Consider the following 9,290-nt stretch of genomic DNA (forward strand, 5'->3'; position numbering starts at 1 on the left):
CTAAAATGCAGTTTGGAATTCACTAGGTATGGAATAGTGCCCAAAATTCTTCTTTTCTAACAAGCAAGTAGGTGATGCTGATGCTACTGGTTCCCTGACCACCACCCTTTGAGTAGCAAGGTCCTACAGGAACTCAAGAGGAATCAAACAGTGATTTTGAACCATTATGTTCCCCAAAAATTCACAACATGGTCTTTTGGTGTAAAGCAATATCCAGCAAGCCAAAGTAAGTGGACTCGATTATACTTTAAGAATTTAGAAATTAAAAGATTGATATTAAATCTATAAATTCATATTTAGATGTACTTATAAACACTGGAAGTGACCTCACCCTTGCTCTCCAGAACCCATGAGACCCAGGTGTATAAGCACAAAGAGAGCTTTGGGTTCACAGAATAAAATCCTATTTGATTCCATATGACAGGGGATGGCTCTGAAGTAGAAACATGGCTTATCACCTGCCTTAGTGAAAAAAGCCAGTCAGTCCCAGAGATACTTGTTTAGGCAGTGTGTTGGTTCTGAAATTTTTGCCTTTGGATGCTTGTTTGTTTGTTTTAGGTACCAGGGATTGAACTTGATACCTCACATGTGGGAAGCCAGTACTCAACCACTGAGCCACATCGGCTTCCCTGAGTTGGTATTTTCATTTGTTTTGCTTGTTGTTTGTTTTCAGTTTTTCAGGAGGCACTGACTGAACCTGGGACATCCCATGTGGGAGGCAGGTACTCACCACTTGAGCCGCATCTGCTCCCTGATGAGTGCTTTTAAGCAGAACTTCTGATATAAAATATTCCAAAGTCAGTTCTTTCATTCCATCTCAGGGTAATTCTTGGAAGCTAGAAAGACTTAGGTTTTGGGGTTTTTTTTAACAAGGATTTGTCTTTCTGGCATTCCAATATGTTGAAATAAATACTCTGCCTGCCTCCTAATCTTATTATTCCACCTGTGATGTCACTATTTGTGAGCTGGTGACATCACAGTGCATTGCTTAAGTAGTATTTATCACCCAAGTGTTGCTAAGAGGATTGATGGTTGAGAGGATGACAGGGAAAATGTTGGAATCTCCTCCTATGCTTGCATCAGAGAGGAAATTGCTATTGTCTTCTCTGTCCACTTGTAATACATACCACGTGCTGGAAGCACAACAGGAGATCCCCAGCTGTCCTTGCCAGAGCAACTCTGAGAGCAAGATCAGAATGGCTGCCCCAAGAGTTTGGGTCAGGCCACAAAGCAGAAATTACAGGTGACAAACATAGGGGAAATGGGAGTGCTGGGATATACTTTGAGGTACAATTCTCTAAGGAATAATAAAATCTACAAAGCCTTTGGGCAATGGAATGGAGTTAAAACTTGACAAAAGCTCTTCCTCAATCCCTTCTGGAAGGGGAGGTTTCCTACTGGTTTACCAGACCAGAATCCTAATGAGTTAGCTCAATGAACATTTGAAGGCAACTAATAAAAGCCTGGTGTCATGCTTTGTAGGCTGACTGATTGGGTTCAAAACCCACTTCTGCCAAGTAGCCACTGTGTGATGTGTAATTTGGGGAAAGTTACTCAACCTCTCCAAGCTTCAACTTCCTCATCTGTGAAATAAAGATAATAATGGCACCTAACTTATAGAGATGCTATAAGGATTAAATGAAGAAATGTTTGTAAAGTACTATATATATAAAATACACAGTATCTAGCACAGAGTAGGTCTACAAAAAATCATTTTGTTTATGTGTACATACATGTGTGTGTGCACGTATGTACATGGTATATATATAAAGAGTTTTAGCATACTTTGTATATTTAATAGCAAAGAAAGATGAGATGCATTTTATTGTGGTTTCAGGCCTATTGAAGGTGATTGACAAAATATCTCATGTGTCAGACTTCCAGTAATGAGTCCAAATAACAGTGTACCATGTTAAAGTTGTCCTGTGTTCTGGGTTAATGGCTTTTCAAACTCCCTGAAAGTCAGTTTAAGTAAATTACTGTGTCAATTTCTTATACACAGCTTAGTAGGGTCAGTCTTCATGCATCAGTGAAGGATATCTGTGAGGACATACCTGCCATTTGAGTCACTGCCCTGTGTTACACAACAGAAAGGTGAGTATACATAACAGAGGCCACTGTTACAATGCTGGAGTGATTTGGGGACAGAGATGAAGGGCCCGGTGACATCACTCTTAGCCATGCTGTCAGGGCAATAGCCTCAGCAAAATTATGAGGTAAACAAAAGCTTTCCAACTTTTCCTCCCTTCCCTAGCCCATCTTCCTATTTCCAAAGCTCTGCATCCCTGTTCTGTCTCCTCTTCTTTTCTTTCCTCTCAAAAAACTTCTCTTAAATCTTATACTAAAATGTAAAAATCTGGCTATCAGCTTAGACCATCTTAAACTCAGTGAACGTCTGGTTTGGCCCACAGTAAGTTGAAATTTTAGAAGACCTTCCTGTTAATGTTGAAACTGCCCCAGAACATGGCTTCTACCTTGAAATTCAGGGAAGGAGAGCGTCAAAGGGGACCCAGCCTGAGCAACAAGACCTGAGGAGCCAGGGAATGACCTGGTAGCAGACTAAGGAAAACAGGCACCTCAGTGTGTTCCTGGAGCCAGAGGCTGATAGAGATTCTGGAGGCGTTTGAGGGAGGACATTAAAAGAATATGTCTGTCCAAGGCAGGGTGACACAGACTCATGATTCCTCCCTCTTATATTTGACTCAGATGCGTTCTAGGACTGGAAAAAAGTAGAAATGGGGAAAAGGGCCCTGCTGTTCAATTTATCCCTGAAGTAACACCTCAAGCCTTTTCTTCTAGTCTTAAAGCTGCTTTAGGAAAGAGAACTTACCACTTCGATTTCTTCTACACCCCTAGTCCCTCCAACGTCAGTTTTCATGTACACCTCCAGGGCAGGGTTAATTAAGTTAATATAGGGAAAGCAGGAAAAAAGTGTGTGGTGTAGAGTAAGTGCTATATATGTATTAGCAATTATTTTATATTATTTTTATTGTTATTATTCCCCAGCCCTGACTGTGGCGGACATTGGATAAAGCCAGAGTAGAAAAGTTAGAGCTTCTAGTTCAGCACCGTAAAACAGAGGACCCCAGTAAATTTCCATAAAGGAAGATATCATGCTGTTCTTTAATAAAGATTTAAGGTAGCAGAATGGATAGTATTTTTCTAGGGACAGACTTCCCTAAAGGTGCTGGTCATGCTACCCTGTATCAGTGACCCCCAGAAGGCAAGTGAATCTATTCTTATTTGAGGTTACCTCTACCCAGTACCATGGATTCCTTTCGAATCTCAGTGTGGAGGGTTCCTTATGCTGAATAACACATTACCTTAAGATATTTCTTGTGAGAAATTCATCAGTGAATTAGATATAAAGAAAAGTCCTATGAGAGTTGAGGGATGGTCTCTTTTAACTGCTGTCAGCATCCTTGAAAGTGACCCATTAGATTTCTTTCATAATACCCAGATCCTGCAGTTCTGCTTCCTGGGGAAAACCAGCGTCCAAAAGTCACAATAGAACTGTTGATATAGGTTAATTCAGTACTAAAATGATCCAGTGGGGTAGTTCTTTTTCTTAAAAGGGAACAGTGTAATAAAGATAGTTTGTGTTTATGCCTGACCTAAATCTTTCACTTCCTCTGGCAGGAGAGAAGCAGATGTTCAGGACAGGGTTGGGGAAGGGATGGGGGAGCAGAGGGAAAAAAATAAAATTGTGGTTCAAGTTTTTCCTTAAAACATCTGCCAGATGCTCATTCTTTTAGGAAAAACGTGTTTAAAATTTCAACATAGAAGAGTTTCTTCATCTTCATACATTAATTCTTTATACCCTACCTACTTCATCTTTTTATGAAAGGCACGGTCAGCAATACACAAACCATCTTTTCAACAAATGATTCTAAGACAATTAGATATCCATAGGTAAAAAGATTAATTTAGACCCTTACTCATACCGTACACAAAAATTAACCCAAAATAAATCATAAACCTAAATGTGAAAAGCAAAAACTATACAAATTTTATTTTTTTTTTTAATTTTTTAATTTTTTATTGACTTTGTAATAATATTACATTAAAAATATATATGTGAGGTCCCATTCAACCCCACCCCCCCACCTCCCCTCTCCCCCCCCCCAACAACACTCGTTCCCATCATCATGACACATCCATTGGATTTGGTAAGTACATCTTTGGGCACCTCTGCACCTCATATACATTGGTTCACATCATGGCCCATACTCTCCTCTATTCCATCATGTAGGCCCTGTGAGGATTTACAATGTCCGGTGATTACCTCTGAAGCACCATCCAGGGCAGCTCCATGTCCCGAAGACGCCTCCACCTCTCATCTCTTCCTGCCTTTCCCCATACCCTTTGTCCATTATGTCCACTTTTCCCAATCCAATGCCACCTCTTCTATGTGGACACTGGATTGGTTGTGTCCATTGCACCTTTATGTCAAGAGGAGGCTCAGATTCCACCTGGATGCTGGATGCAATCCTCCCATTTTCAGTTGTAATCACTCTAGGCTCCATGGTGTGGTGGTTGTCCTTCTTCACCTCCATCTTAGCTGAGTGTGGTAAGTCCAATAAATCAGATTGTAGGTGCTGGAGTCTGTTGAGGCTCAGGATCTGGCTATCACATTGTCAGTCCAGAGATTCAAATCCCCTAAATATATCTTAAACCCCAACATTAACTGCACCTCCAGCACATTAGCATGAAAGTCTTATGAAGGGAGATCCCATCTGAGTCCAGATTCATCACACATAAACACCATTTCCAAAGAGGGGCCATCTGCCCTGGTAGTTAACCCCATCGGCCATGACCATAACTCCCATGGGTCTCTTTAGCCCTCAAAGGAACCAATATCTGGGGGTTGTATCTGCTTTATCTGTCTCTCTGACTCTGCTCAGTTGTGCATGAGGGCAAACCTTCTGCCAGCCTCCAGACTCTTTTTTAGAAACTCGTAGCCATATAAACTCATTTCTCCTTTCCATTTCCCCCTTACTTTAGGTCAAACAGCATTTTAAAGTCATGGTATTTTATGTAGACATGGATATTCTGCTGATCCGCATTGAACCTTCCGTATAAGGTCATTTTCCAAAAACTATACAAATTTTAGAAAAAAACATAGAATATAATCTTTGTGACCTGGGGTTGGGCAAAGAATTCTTAGATATGATACCAAAGGCACAATCCTTAAGAGAAAAACTTTATAAATTTGATTCATCAGTGTTAAAACTTTTTCACTTCAAAAGACATCATTAAGAAAATCAAAAGGCAAGCCACATGCTGGGAGAAAATATTTGTAAATCATATATATAATAAAGGACTGTTGTCCAGAATATATATAGAACACTTACAATTCAATAATAAGATAAATAACCCAATTTTAAAATAGGCAAAAGATTTTAATAGACATAACATTAAAGAAGATATACAAAAGCCAATAAGCACATAAAAAGATGCTCAACATAATTAGTTGTTAGGAAAATGCAAATTAAAACCACAATGAGGGAAGCAGACTTGGCCCAGTGGTTAGGGCATCCGTCTACCACATGGGAGGTCCGCAGTTCAAACCCCAGGCCTCCTTGACCCGTGTGGAGCTGGCCCATGCGCAGTGGTGATGCGCGCAAGGAGTGCCATGCCAAGCAGGGGTGTCCCCCGCGTAGGGGAGCCCCACACGCAAGGAGTGTACTCATGCCCAGCGCAAAAGAAATTTCAGCCTGCCCAGGAATGGTGCCACACACACGGAGAACTGATGCAGCAAGATGTCTCAACAAAGAGAAACACAGTTTCCCGTGCCGCTGACAACAACAGAAGTGGACAAAAAAGAACATGCAGCAAATGGACACAGAGAACAGACAACTGGAGCGGGGGTGGGGAGGGGGGAGAAAGGGGAGAAATTTGTTTAAATGATTAAATTCTTAAAAAAAAACACACAATAAGATACCACTTCACACCCATTGGAATGATTATAATCCAAAAGGCAGACAATATCAAGGCTGACAAGGATATAGAGAAACTGGAACCCTTATACTATGCTGGTGAAAATGTAAAATGGTACAGCTACTTTGGAAAACAGTTTGGCAGATTCTTTAAATGTTCAACATAAATTTACAATAATATCCTGCAATTCCTCTCCTACCCAAGAGAAATTAAAACATACGTCTATACAAAGATTTGTATGCAAATGTTTTTAGCAGCATTATTTATAATGGAAACAGTATCTTGAAAAATGCATTGCCCATCAACAAAATGTGATATATCCATACAATGGAAAATTATTTGGCAATTAAAAGGAATAAAGTACTGAAAAATGCTACAACATGGGTGAACCTTAAAAATATTATGCTAAGCGAAAGAAGCCAGTAGCAAAAGACCATATATTATAGGATTCCTTTTATACGAAATATCCAGATTAGGCTAATCTATAGAGACAGAAAGTAGAATAGGGGTTGCCTGGGGCCGGGAGGAGGGGATCTTTTGGGGATGATGGAAATGTTCTAAAATTCATTGTAATGATGATTGCACAGCTGTAAATTTACTAAAAATCATTGGATTGTAGTTAAAATGCCTGAGTTTTATAACATATAAACTATACCTCAATTAAGCTGTTAAAAAATATACTTGAGCCAAGTAAAAAGCAGGGTAAGCAAATATTGATATCCAAAACATATTAGATTTAGAAGAATGATTTGAGTTTAAAACTTCCTGATAGTCAAGGCAAAAGCAAAGAAATTCATAGGGTAACATAACTTTATTTTTATTTTTAAAAATTTGAAAAGCAAAACTTCTTTCAGAAAAGACTTTTTTCTCCTGAACTCTGACTTCTGAAAATAATTTACTATGTACAAGTTCATAAACATAATAACATCACAGTGTTTATTGCACTTTTACCAACAAAGAAAAATCCAAGGCATTCTATATATGGCTATTTTTTTTTTAAAAGATTTATTTTTATTTATTTAATTCCCCTCCCCTCCCCCGGTTGTCTGTTTTCTGTGTCTTTTTGCTGTGTCTTGTTTCTTTGTCCGCTTCTGTTGTCGTCAGCGGCACGGGAAGTGTGGGCGGCGCCATTCCTCGGCAGGCTGCTCCCTCCTTCGCGCTGGGCCGCTGGGCGGCTCTCCTTATGGGTGCACTCCTTGCGCGTGGGGCTCCCCTACGCGGGGGACACCCCTGTGTAGCAAGGCACTCCTTGCGTGCATCAGCACTGCGCATGGGCCAGCTCCACACGGGTCAAGGAGGCCCGGGGCTTGAACCGCGGACCTCCCATGTGGTAGACGGATGCCTAACCACTGGGCCAAAGTCCGTTTCCCTATATATGGCTATTTTTAATAGAAAGCCTCAATACAAGTTAAAGGAATGTTTCTAGGTCTTAAGAATCTTCCATGCCAAACCAGAATGGTAGACTCAGTAATCCAACTGGATACCAGGCAAGAGCTCAGAGCAGCTCAGGAAAGAGTGGTTAGCACTTCTCTTTGGCTGTACTTCTCATATATCATTTTTCTCATTGGAGTTTTTAACCAGGTTTCTATTGAAGATAGTCCAAAATTGACTTTACTGGTGATTTCTTCATTTTCCCACCTATTCCCTGTGACTGATTGAAAGGAAATTCTTGTGCTATAGCCAGACATGTAGACAGTTAATGTCATTGGTGTGTTTGATTTTTTTTTTCAGGGGGCAATAACGAATGAACCCAGGACCTCATACATGAGAAGCAGGAATTCAGCCACTGAACTATATCCACTCCACAATGAGAGATGGTTTTTCCATTTGTTTGTTTGCTTGTTTTTGGAGGTACCAGGGGTCAAACCTGGGACCTTGTACATTGGAAGCAGGAGCTCAAACACTTGAGCTACATCCACTGCCCAGCTGAGTTTGATTTTTTGCTCTTGCCCTATGGCATAACCTTAACACAGAGTGGGCTAAAAATGTTAATAGGTAAATAAGACTTTTCTCAAAAATATACCTTTGGATCTGTCCTCAAGGCACTGATAAATACAGTGAAACCCTAAATTTAACCCCTAGCTCTAAAGGGATATCCTTGACCTGAAAATTTTGTAGGGTAAAAGCTAACTGTCTGTGCTTGCCATCTGTAAACTTTAATTTGGAGCAGAAATGAATCCCATTAACTTCAATGGGAAGACTTGTTTCCAAAATACACACTGCCACCCCAGAACCCCTGAAACATGACTACCTCTAAAAATGACATACTTGATACTAAGCTCTTCTGTCTGACAGAAACCAACCATTTAATGTAGACAATGCCATCAACACAGAGAATAATGGATATTTTCCTTTATGTGAAGACACGTAGCTTTGGTTTATCTAACAGTCAAACCAAATTATAAGTTAAATGAAATAATGGGTGCAGGCAATATTTAATGTTACTTAAAAATTGTAATTTACCTCAAAGACCTTTAACCCACTCTGTTTCAATAAAGGTCTGTGATGGTGTTGCTAGAGAAAAACAAAAAAGCCTTGGACTTAAAGGGCCCTACAGTGTAGCTCAAAATGCATGTTGCCAACATTTTAAAATGTTCTTAACCAATTTCTCCATTAGATGAATCATCATGCCAACAGCCAGTTGCAGAAGGACTGAGCCCAAAATTTGCCTGATTCAAGCAGGATATTAAATCAAGTGAGTCATGCCTAGGGTTTATTAAAGAAAAAGCTGGTATGGAGTTTCTCTCTGAGAGCTATTGCACACTGTATTTTGAGCCCATCTTTCAGGGCCTTCACATCTTTCCAAGGATTGAGTTTTGAGCAGGGAAGACAGAAACAGTAAGGTGAAAATTGAAGAATAGTGATTCCTCATAATGGATAATGGATAATTCCTCTTTGTATAACCTGGGGCTCTGTTTTTGAGAAAGCTAGAAATGCTTCTAGCAGTATATAATGATCACCAACACACTGTATTGACCAACCAGCAGCGTGGATTGAAAGGAACCCTCTGATTAACTAATGGTGTAAACTACCTGTCTTTTAGCATTCACAAAAAGACAAAAAGGAAAACAGCAGTGGTTTCTGATTGAAAGCTGATATTCTACCACAATGGAAGGAAAGAAGAAATAATGAAGACATGCAAGTTAGAACGGTTCTGCTGGAAATGGGTCAGGGGTGGAGATAAAGAGACATGAGAGATGGAAAGAGTCACACAGAGAATACAAAGAGTCCTTCATACAGCTCCTAACTTAGTTTCCTTCAGGCATACTCCCCTCGCCTCCATTTCATGTGTCAAGAGGGAAGAAAGAGAGGGAGGAATGCTGTCACTCCATCTCAATAGTTCAGACGGT

General features: G+C 40.1%; 1 long non-coding RNA gene across 1 annotated transcript; it reads left to right on the forward strand.

Annotated features, from left to right (window-relative positions):
* The first annotated feature begins 1,110 nt into the window (after positions 1 to 1,110).
* On the forward strand, positions 1,111 to 8,760 carry LOC131278263 (uncharacterized). The gene is made up of 4 exons (XR_009185578.1): positions 1,111 to 1,243; positions 2,003 to 2,094; positions 7,672 to 7,935; positions 8,558 to 8,760. It is a non-coding gene; the product is annotated as an uncharacterized lncRNA (long non-coding RNA).
* The last annotated feature ends 530 nt before the right edge of the window (positions 8,761 to 9,290 follow it).

Source organism: Dasypus novemcinctus, chromosome 4 (assembly GCF_030445035.2).
Source record: "Dasypus novemcinctus isolate mDasNov1 chromosome 4, mDasNov1.1.hap2, whole genome shotgun sequence".
NCBI lineage: Eukaryota > Metazoa > Chordata > Mammalia > Cingulata > Dasypodidae > Dasypus > Dasypus novemcinctus.